At 33.7% G+C, this 11,540-nt stretch overlaps 1 protein-coding gene across 2 annotated transcripts in view; it reads left to right on the forward strand.

Annotated features, from left to right (window-relative positions):
• The first annotated feature begins 2,021 nt into the window (after window positions 1-2,021).
• Window positions 2,022-11,540, forward strand: part of LOC110461981 — a 36,956-nt gene continuing 27,437 nt past the window's right edge. The window contains exon 1 of one of the 2 annotated variants that reach the window (XM_021515735.1): window positions 2,022-2,209. The gene's annotated coding sequence lies outside the window, so the exon portion shown is untranslated. The remainder of the gene's footprint in view (window positions 2,210-11,540) is intronic. The other variant, XM_021515734.1, reaches the window with a different exon arrangement.

Here is an 11,540-nt window from a genome sequence, read left to right on the forward strand (position 1 = left end):
CACATGCTAGTGTGATATTAGACTAAACACAGGGTGACATTGAACACATACTAGTGTGAGATTAGACTAAACACAGGTTGACATTGGACACATACTAGGGTGATATTCGACTAAACACAGGTTGACATTGGACACATACTAGGGTGATACACAGGGTGACATTGGACACATACTAGTGTGAGATTAGACTAAACACAGGGTGACATTGGACTCATACTAGTGTGATATTAGACTAAACACAGGGTGACATTGAACACATACTAGTGTGAGATTAGACTAAACACAGGGTGACGTTGGACACATACTAGTGTGATATTAGAATAAACACAGGGTGACATTGGACACATACTAGTGTGATATTAGACTAAACACATGTTGACATTGGACACATACTAGTGTGATATTATACTAAACACAGGGTGACATTGGACACATACTAGTGTGATATTAGACTAAACACAGGGTGACATCGGACACATACTAGTGTGATATTAGACTAAACACAGGGTGACATTGGACTCATTCTGGAGTTGCAATAGACTCACGATAGAGAGAGTGACATTGGAAGCACGACAGAGTGACATTGGACTTACGAGGCGTTGATATTGGACTCTATTTCATAAAAGAGTCAAATGTGTTTGCTTAAGGTATAAATAGAATTGTAGCATATCACGTGGTGTTATTTCAACAAATCAGATCAAAAAAACTTATGGTAATAATGTATAATTTCGACTATTGTTGCGATCTACGATAATCCACAAGTAAGTTATGTGTTTTGTCACAACAATGTGCACGTCCCCTTCCAATTACATGGAATCACCATTTCCGAGACTGTTCCGACTATATATGGGCGGTCTGCCAAGACCTATAGAGACCAAACTCGTCACTGAAACACAACATTGGCCATCATTTTGGCGTTGTTACAGAAACACTAGCTTGATGCAATTGCTTCATTTCTCTACACAAAACCTAGGACAATTGCAAATAATGCTAAGAAAAGCATGTTATTACTTAATTCCACTGTTAAGAAATATTCGTATGTATATAAGTATGGGATATATCTAAATAATTTTAGTAGAATCAATTCAAAACTGGAAACTGCAATACGTACTAAGTCATTATTCTTTTAAATAGAAATATATTGAAAGGAAACTTGTATGATGAAATCTCGTTGAAATATATATTTATAACGGTATACACTATATAATCCTGATTTGTACAGGTTTATATATGGTTGTATTTGTCACAAACCACCAAAACCTCCTCGTAGGGTATGCCATACCAACGGTAAATACTCTACGGAATCCATACTTGTATGATCAAGTGTAACAGGCACAGACTTTAGCTTTTAAGAATTCTACAACTAATGTCGGGGCTGACGATTTTACTGGACAGCTGGCCGTTACTTAAACTTAGATAATCCAGTTTACTTTCCATTCAAATGCTTAAACAGGGGCGAAAAACGTTTCAGTGACTTTTTACGGTCACGGTCTTGTAATCAAAAAAGTTCTTTTGGGTAAGTTTTTTCCCCAGAAATCATAGATACCAGGTGTTCACGATAACTAGATAGATAAGTGCTGCTGGGTCTGAATTTAATGTAACCCTAAGGATGCAAACAACCGTGTCCTGCAATCCTCCTATGTGTTAAGCTCGTCGCTCTGTGGTAATATAGAACATATCTGTAACAAGATGATCCGATCGTAAACCTACGTAAAAACAAAAATACTATCAGGAACTGAGTTAGTCAAAACATACTAGGGACACCTGAGACATTAGTTCATCAAGTTTCCTCTGTTAAACAATCGTGTACTATGTAACGGTACGCTATAGAGGTAATATGATTCATGATCACTCCCTATAGGAGACAGCACGGACTGATGGTGCTGGTCGTGTACCATTGTTGAACAGCACACCTTGGTATCCTGAAACATTTCCGGTATCAACCACCAGCCAGCCAGCCAGCAACAGCAACCACGGTCGACTGAAGCCTCTGTATCCAAGGCCTACGCACACGGACGCCGCCCATTGAGGGGGTGGAGAGCTACACACAGCCGCTCATAATTAACTGCGACCAACAAAAAGCCGGAGCTGTTGTGAACACAGCAGCATACAGTGACAGTGGAGACCCAGGATAACAGTCTGCAATAGTGTGGTGTACAGAACCTCGAGATTCTTTGTTTGTTCGGACCATTTCTCAAACGACAGGTAGGTACGTGTTGTGAAAATAGTTTGTTTTAAGAATAGGATGGCACTGATGCCCCCTTTTCAATAAGTTCCTTTTCATACAAGATAGCATTGGTAAGTACTGGCTATGGAGGATGTTTTAAAGATGTTTAAAAAAAAATTTGAATACATTTTCATTCAGTTTCTTAGACAAAATTACTTTAATACGTTTTATGCGATAACAACATTTGTTCTTATATGATAAACAAGTTATGCTCAACGTTTTGCTTCGTTGGTCTTTTTATCTTTTTATGAATTATGTAGAAGTTGTAATTTTTAATATTTTATTATTTTTCATATTAAGCATTACAATATATACAATGGATCCTTTTTTATACGGTCATTCGCCGGTTTAGATAGTCAACTGCTAGATATTAAATCTATGGATCATTAAACGAAAAACATGATAATAATAAGCAGTTTTTTTAATCTTTTTCACTGAGCATGTTAATAGCATGGAGAGATATCTAAAAAATGAAGATGGCTGAGTTCATTGAGTCAATATGATAATAGGAAATGACATTTAATTTCCTCTTAGTTAAATGTCGTAAACAATAAACACGGGTTTTCTAATTTTCTTTTTTTGTGACGTCAGAGACTCTTTAGTGCTGTAGGACACAGTTTTCTTGATATTGAAATACTTGGTAAAATACCGACTTTCTGTTGCAAAAAACCTTCATTTTAACACTATGAATGAGCATTTGTGTGGCAATAACTTGAGTATAACAGGAGCAGCAGACTAAAGCGCTGATAAACTGTTGATAACTTCAGAAATAATAGTGTCTAAATATATTTGTCCTGTTAATATTTGAGAGAAAAAAGTAACATAGCCACAAAACATATTTCGTTTAACGGTTAATAGCAGACTAGGTGTTTGGCAACTAAAACGCCGTTCCTAGTACTAAGGATTACCAGAATAATGGGGATTATGTTAAGTTATCAAATATCGTTCGAACTTGATTTGTTTCAAAATTCCATCAAACGTTTATTTTGTTTGATTTGAATTTTGAAACTACTGATTTTTAGTTTTTGTATTCTTTCCCCTCAAATGTTAAAAAACCACATATTGTGTTTTCAATAATGGTTGTCATGGTAACCAGTTGGAAGTGGCATCAATTAGTAAAATTGGAATATTGAGTCAATTTTTGGTAAAGTTTGCACGTTGGGTTTTTCTTATATAGATATAGATACTATAGAACACATCCTTGAACATACGTTTCACTTAAAAAAGCATAACTATACATTCATCTTTAGTATGAAGTTTATTCCACCATTAACTCTTAAGTTAACAAGAGAGCAACTATGCCAAAAAGGAGCAAATTGACAGAACATTTAAATTTGAATCTGTAAGATCGGGGGTCCAAAACACTAAATTATACTAGGTCCAAGTTAAACTTTAACCCGATGTTTGGGAAAATTAATAAAAAAAAAACAATTTGAGGTATTGCTTTCTCGTTTCTACGTAATAATTGAATGCCAAAAATCTATTTTGAAAAGTGAAATGTTGTTGATACTCAATGTCCCTTTTTTACGATGACTGTGATTACTTACTTTTTAATACAATGTACGTAGTATCCGTACCAAATTACTAAACCTGCAACGGTGGTGAAGGCGTTTTACATTCTGCTACCACTAGACCTCCACCACTGGATGGCGGGTGCGATGCCTACGTGAGGCGGTCGCAAGGTACTGGCCGTAGGGCGGTGTTTTTTCTCCGGGAACGCCGGCTTTCCTCCGCCACCTAAACCTGGCACGTCCTTAAATGACCAAAGCTGTTAATAGGACGTAAAACACAAACAAACAAAACCTTCAAAGGAGATGTTTGTGGTGTACGTCTGATTAAAGGCTGCTAGGGATGCTGAGGAGGCGTTAATAGATCAACATATCGCAAAGAGTTGGTCTATCAGGGTGTGAATAGGAATTTTGCTACATGTGGCTATTGATGTAAATCATAGGTTTTATCAACGTCGTCCTAACACCCATATCAACTCATTTAGAAAATCGAATGACACTTCTGCACTTGGAAATTCTAGTCCTTTTTGAAAACCAACAGGAAAGGTAATCTTTATCCTTTTAATTCTAGTGTAGTGTAACCAAAACAGGAAAGGTAATCTTTATCCTTTTAATTCTAGTGAAGTGTAACCAAAACAGTTATCTTTATCCTTTTAATTCTAGTCTAGTAATTCTAGTCTAGTAATTCTAGTCTAGTGTAACCAAAACAGGAAAGGTAATATTTATCCTTTTAATTCTAGTCTAGTGTAACCAAAACAGGAAAGGTAATCTTTATCCCTTTGATTTTAGTCTAATGTAACCAAAACAGGAAAGGTAATCTTTATCCTTTTAATTCTAGTGTAGTGTAACCAAAACAGTTATCTTTATCCTTTTAATTTTAGTCTAGTAATTCTAGTCTAGTGTAACCAAAACAGGAAAGTTAATCTTTATCCTTTTAATTCTAGTCTAGTGTAACCAAAACAGGAAAGTTAATCTTTATCCTTTTAATTCTAGTCTAGTGTAACCAAAACAGGAAAGTTAATCTTTATCCCTTTAATTTTAGTCTAATGTAACCAAAACAGGAAAGTTAATCTTTATCCTTTTAATTCTAGTCTAATGTAACCAAAACAGGAAAGTTAATCTTTATCCCTTTAATTTTAGTCTAATGTAACCAAAACAGGAAAGTTAATCTTTATCCCTTTAATTTTAGTCTAATGTAACCAAAACAGGAAAGTTAATCTTTATCCCTTTAATTTTAGTCTAATGTAACCAAAACAGGAAAGTTAATCTTTATCCCTTTAATTTTAGTCTAATGTAACCAAAACAGGAAAGTTAATCTTTATCCCTTTAATTTTAGTCTAATGTAACCAAAACAGGAAAGTTAATCTTTATCCCTTTAATTTTAGTCTAATGTAACCAAAACAGGAAAGTTAATCTTTATCCCTTTAATTTTAGTCTAATGTAACCAAAACAGGAAAGTTAATCTTTATCCCTTTAATTTTAGTCTAATGTAACCAAAACAGGAAAGGTACTCTTTATCCTTTTAATTCTAGTCTAGTGTAACCAAAACAGGAAAGGTAATCTTTATCCTTTTAATTCTAGTCTAATGTAACCAAAACAGGAAAGGTAATCTTTATCCTTTTAATTCTAGTCTCGTGTAACCAAAACAGGAAAGGTAATCTTTATCCTTTTAATTCTAGTGAAGTGTAACCAAAACAGGAAAGGTAATCTTTATCCCTTTAATTTTAGTCTAATGTAACCAAACCAGGAAAGGTAATCTTTATCCTTTTAATTCTAGTCTAGTGTAGCCAAAACAGGAAAGTTAATCTTTATCCCTTTAATTTTAGTCTAATGTAACCAAAACAGGAAAGGTACTCTTTATCCTTTTAATTCTAGTCTAGTGTAACCAAAACAGGAAAGGTAATCTTTATCCTTTTAATTCTAGTCTCGTGTAACCAAAACAGGAAAGGTAATCTTTATCCTTTTAATTCTAGTGAAGTGTAACCAAAACAGGAAAGGTAATCTTTATCCCTTTAATTTTAGTCTAATGTAACCAAACCAGGAAAGGTAATCTTTATCCTTTTAATTCTAGTCTAGTGTAGCCAAAACAGGAAAGTTAATCTTTATCCCTTTAATTTTAGTCTAATGTAACCAAAACAGGAAAGGTACTCTTTATCCTTTTAATTCTAGTCTAGTGTAACCAAAACAGGAAAGGTAATCTTTATCCCTTTAATTCTAGTCTAATGTAACCAAAACAGGAAAGGTAATCTTTATCCTTTTAATTCTAGTCTAGTGTAGCCAAAACAGGAAAGTTAATCTTTATCCCTTTAATTTTAGTCTAATGTAACCAAAACAGGAAAGGTAACCTTTATCCTTTTAATTCTAGTGTACTGTAACCAAAACAGTAAGGGAATCCAATCTCTATATCCATGCTCTATATCATAAACATCAGGACAGAACGACTTTAAAATCCGGCGTTCGCAACTACAGCAGGGAAATATTGATCAACGACAAATTTTACTCGGAATACTTTAATTAAGTTTTGTAATTTTAATTCCTATACATTAGTACTAGAACAACAGTACAAGTATGGAGGCACATATTATATTTAAACATTTTGTCGATGCAAAAAACAAAGAAAGTAAACAATTTTTACTGCAAGATGTGACATTTTTCATTCATTTCGGAGTAAGCAGTGGTACCAGAGGTAAGATTTATGACAACCTAATTAAGTGTTACGAATGCCAATTAAGTCAACATTTTATTTTATTTAAATACCGAATCTCGTTTACATGGCTATTTTGTCTATTTGGTACTAAAGGTCTAAGAATGTTAAGAGTCCAAAGGGTGTTCCGAAATAAATGTAGAAATAAGGCGAAACGGAAAAGATAACTAAAAGTCCCCATTTTTTGTTGCAAATTTACAACTTTTGACTAAAACTAATAGTTTTATCCCAAGCCACTATTTCTTGTAAACCGTGTCTTGATAAAGTTCAGCTACGATGGTGCGGCCAACTTTGGGGATTGATAGTCCACACGCAGAGTAGATTAAAGTTTACCGTGTTACATTAATAACCTTTTCATTGCACCATAAGGACATTCACTCCGCTTTGGACATTTAAGCGGCACTTAAAGTTACACCGGTGACGAATAAATGGCACAATTATTTTCATTTCATTATTGTTTTTTGCTCTAACATCTTATTTCCATGTGTAAAAGTAAAATGAAAAACAGAAATTTCACTTCACCAATGCGTTTTAAAAATATTTATCTGTTTGTCTTACGATAAAATAATTCTTGTGTTTTCCTACTGTCAATTTCCTTTTAAAGTTGTTATTTCAAGAATTTAAAGACACGAGCAATAGTTCCCACCTAAAAAAGCAAATACTTTTCTCAAATGATAGAAGAATGATTTACCTGATTCTAACACAACAGTTTGTAACGAATGCGCCATTTTCAAAAAACTAGCACAACTGTTTTGTCACGAACGCTCCATTTTGATACTAATTCAACTGTTTTCAAACGAACACGCAATTATTATGAAACTAACGCAACTGTTACGTCACAAACACACCATAGTCGTGAATCTTACACAACGGTAACGAACTTGCCGTTCTGATGAATATGACAGAACTGTCACCTAACGAACACGTCATTGTTTTCCAGTGCACGATGTTTAACGCCTCGCTGAACCGACCTCTGGGGAACATAATTGTTTTCCTTTAGAACCGTGTCATGGGATAAGTTTCACATGTAATAATGAAAACCTTCTGGCATTTAAGTTTCTGGGTCGTATTGAACCGGTAAAATTTCATTATACCTCACAGTAGCTATAACAATGCCACCTCATGTTTGCAGAAACCGAAAACAGATAATAAATGAGATACTCTCTCGTTGCCTGACGACTCTCTTCAGCTTTTGGTGACTGTGCACCAAGCCAGTCTAACACCTTCTCGTTAAAACTTCTAAATTCATCTCCGCAATGTCGAAGCCAATTTCATTTTTAATATTGAAGTTGATTCGAGAATGTTCTTATTCCTATATATCTAAACATAGCAATGTTTTACTGTTGAAAATAAGTTTTTATTTTATTATCGATAGATCAATTTAATATCGTAAGTAAATTTTAAGTATGGAATTAGTAAAGGGTTTGGATGCGAAATACATAAAAGATGTAAAGATTGTCATTTAAACATAAACAAAGTAAGGACGGGAATATAGGTGTGAAACAGTATAGAAACTTCAAAGTCAGATAAGGACGGGAAACAACATTATAGAGAGTAGAATAATTATGAGATTTGTGGTAAACAGTAGTATGAAAACGGAATGGAATAAGGATAAGGTTAGAATGAGGAGTATATTATAGTAAACAGAATAAAAAAATGACTAGAATTGCGGTAAAAAAATCCTTATCATAGGTGGTACATGTATAGGATGAAAATCACAAAGCAGACTAGTACAGTTATTGGGGTAAGGTGCTTGTGATACTAGGGTATTATTAAGGTTTGACTATTGCTTACATGCGTCTGGTTATAGGTTTTGTGTTGTTCTTATACCTTTTGTGTAAACCATTCGACCTCATACTTTTATGGGATACGTCTTTGCTTTAAAGCAAAACCATGTTTGTCATTCTGGAAAAAGAAATTTGTCAAGAAATCGAGAGTAGGAATAGCAATACTTTATTAACATAACCGGTAAAACATATTTGTTCAAACAGAAAAAGAATAATGGAAGTGTGTATTTCTTTCAAGCATGTCTACACCATGGAAGTAAGTCAGACCGCAGTCTGTCGGCTTTATGTGGAAGCCTCTGAATATTTGATGTGTTCTATTTGCATCGGTTCGATAGTTATAACTCTATACGTATACCGTCACAAACATATACAGAGCGAGTCATATCTACAATATACATAATGTATATATATACCAGACAGAGGTGTCTTTTGTAGGGGAGATGCAATGTACGTCTACAATACAGGGATGTCTTTTTGTAGGGAAATAATAATTAAAATATACAATACACGGTTGTCTTTTGTAGGGGAATTATTATGTAAATGTACAATTCATGGTCGTTTTTGGTAGGAAAATTATAATGTGTGTATATAATAAAGGGTTTGTTGGGGAATTATACTATATGTATATAATAAAGGGTTGTATTTTGTAGGGGAATTATAATGTATATATATATATGAAAGTTTTATTTAAATTCGGTATAGTTACAAACTACAAAACATAAGCTCTAATGAGCTTTAACCGAATACATACAAGCATAATTATACAACAACATATAAACAAAATCATGCAAGCAAACTAAAAATAGAGAAAGCACACATAAAAAGTAAGCAAGCACTAAAAATGGCAGAGCAATTTATATGCAAGCATATGCAATAAAAATGGACAATAATAACATAAAGGCACATTGAAATTAACTGAAAGCTTATCTACATGCAGAACAGCGGCATTCTGAACCATTCCAGGACTGTATAAGACTCTTGAAATGAGAGAAACTGTTTTCCGTCCTGAAATGGTCCGGAAGACTGTTCCACAATGTAGGAGCAGCAAATTTAAAACTTTTCTTACCATAGGTTGTTATTCTTATATTTGGAATGTCCAATATATTATTATATCTGAAAAAATATTTAGATTGTTTTACCTTTAATAAATCTTGTAAACATACAGGTGACAGCTTATTTACAAGTCTAAAAGTTTCAATTGTCATTGTTCTCATTCTTCTGACTTGCAGAGAAGGCATCTTCGCTTTTTCAAGTAAATTCTCATATGAGCTTGAAAAGTCTTCATATACAAAACAGAGTACTCTTTCTTGCACTTTTTCTTTTTTCTTTAGAATTTTTCTCTGTGCAGAAATGCCATGCAAAAGGGCTTAAAATGAAAGAATGAAAGATGGTTAATTTACTCAGTTTGTTCAAAAAAGTGCCTAAACGTTTGAGAATATTCAGTTGCTGGGATGCCTTCCTGCAAATCTTCCTTATTTGTACATCAAAATTTAGGTGGTAATCAATATCTACGCCAAGCAGTTTAACAGTTGTTTCACATGACAGTCCAGTGTTTTGAATATGAATACGAATACAAGGATTTTTACAATAAGTGTTTTTACCAACAGCCAAATCTTATCAGTTTATCAGGGTTTGCTTGATTCTTATTCACCCTGAACCAATCTATTAATTGAAGTGACTCAGATTCCAATGTTGAAATTAAAATATCATAATCAGGACTACAGAATGAAAGGGTATTATCATCTGCATAATTGTACAGTGAGCCCTTTTTAATAAATAAAAATATGTCAGTTATAAAAATGTTAAATAGAAGGGGCCCAAGGATAGATCCTTGGGGTACCCGTTTCTGGATGTCAGCCCAGCTACTAAGAACAGAATTTAATTTCATCTGTTGTTTTCTATCAGACAAATATGATTTTAGAATAGAAACTGAATTAGCCGAAACACCATATGCTGTCAATTTGTCAAGCAAAATTTCATGTGGGAGGCAGTCAAAAGCTTTTGAAAGGTCCATCAAAACAGCAGTAATATAAAGGTTTTTATCAAGTGCTAAACGCCAATCTTCAAGTAGTCTTAGTTGTGTGGTTTGACATCCATGGCCGCGACGGAAAGCACATAGATAAGGATTAAAAATACTTTCAAAAAATTCACCCAGTTGTATCTCAAAAACCTTTTAAAAATAATGGAAAAAATGGGCAGGACACTGACAGGTCTATAATTTGATTTGTTCAACTGGCTATTTTTCTTGTGTAGAGGTGTAACTTGCGCCTCTTTCAATCTATCTGGAAAAACACCTGTATCCATAGATATATTAATTAATGGTGTCAGCTGAGGCGAATCAACAGATTTACAACATTTACAACTTTAGCTGGTAAACCGTCCACACCTGTGCCTTTTTTGCATTAATTTTATAGAGAATTTTCTCGACTTTGTCAGATGTTATTTTCTGAAAATTAAAGTGGATGTTCTCACTGTCATTTTGTTTTTCCACAATGCTTGGGTGATTTGAAGGGCCATATAGCACATCACTTCTGATTTTATTAGCAACAGTAGAGAGAAAAGAATTAATTTGTTCTGATACCTGTTGAGTATCATTTACAATTTGATTGTTTTCAACTAAGACTTCTCTTTGTTCTTCAGAATGACACTTCTTTGGGGAAAAAGGTTTAACTGTTGACCAGAAATAGTATTTTTTTTTATCTACCAGAGCAACGTTCTAAAAAAAAAAAATTTCTTAGACTTCTTTTCAAGCTTTGTAACCATATATCGTTGCTTTCTGAATTTTCCCCATGTTTTTGAATTTCGTTGCTTTGTATATTGTGTGTATAGCATGTGTTTACGGTATATGGCCTTTCTTAGTTCACTGTTCATACATGGCAAAGGGTCTTTTCTATGTTGTCTTGTTTTGACTGGAGCATGTTTATCTAGTATACTTGTGAAATCTTTTTCATACTGGTTATATGCAGCATTTACTTGCTCTGTGGAAAAAGTTTGATCTGCTGATGGTACCTGAATATTGGATACATCTAGGTTGAATTTATCTGTATCAAAATTCTTATAGCTTCTATAAGTAAATTTCAATTATATACAATTCATAGTTGTAATTTGTATGGGAATTATAACGCATATATATAATACTGGTTTTTTGTCTAATGTAGGGAAAATATATAATATATATATATATGCAATACAGGGTTGTGTTTTGTAGAGGAATTATAATGTATGTATATAATACAGGGTTGTCCTTGTAGGGGAATTATAATGTATGTATATAATACAGGGTTGTCCTTGTAGGGGAATTATAATGTATGTAT

The sequence above is a fragment of the Mizuhopecten yessoensis genome, unplaced genomic scaffold (genome assembly GCF_002113885.1).
Source record: "Mizuhopecten yessoensis strain PY_sf001 unplaced genomic scaffold, ASM211388v2 scaffold10713, whole genome shotgun sequence".
In the NCBI taxonomy this organism is placed as follows: Eukaryota; Metazoa; Mollusca; class Bivalvia; order Pectinida; family Pectinidae; genus Mizuhopecten; species Mizuhopecten yessoensis.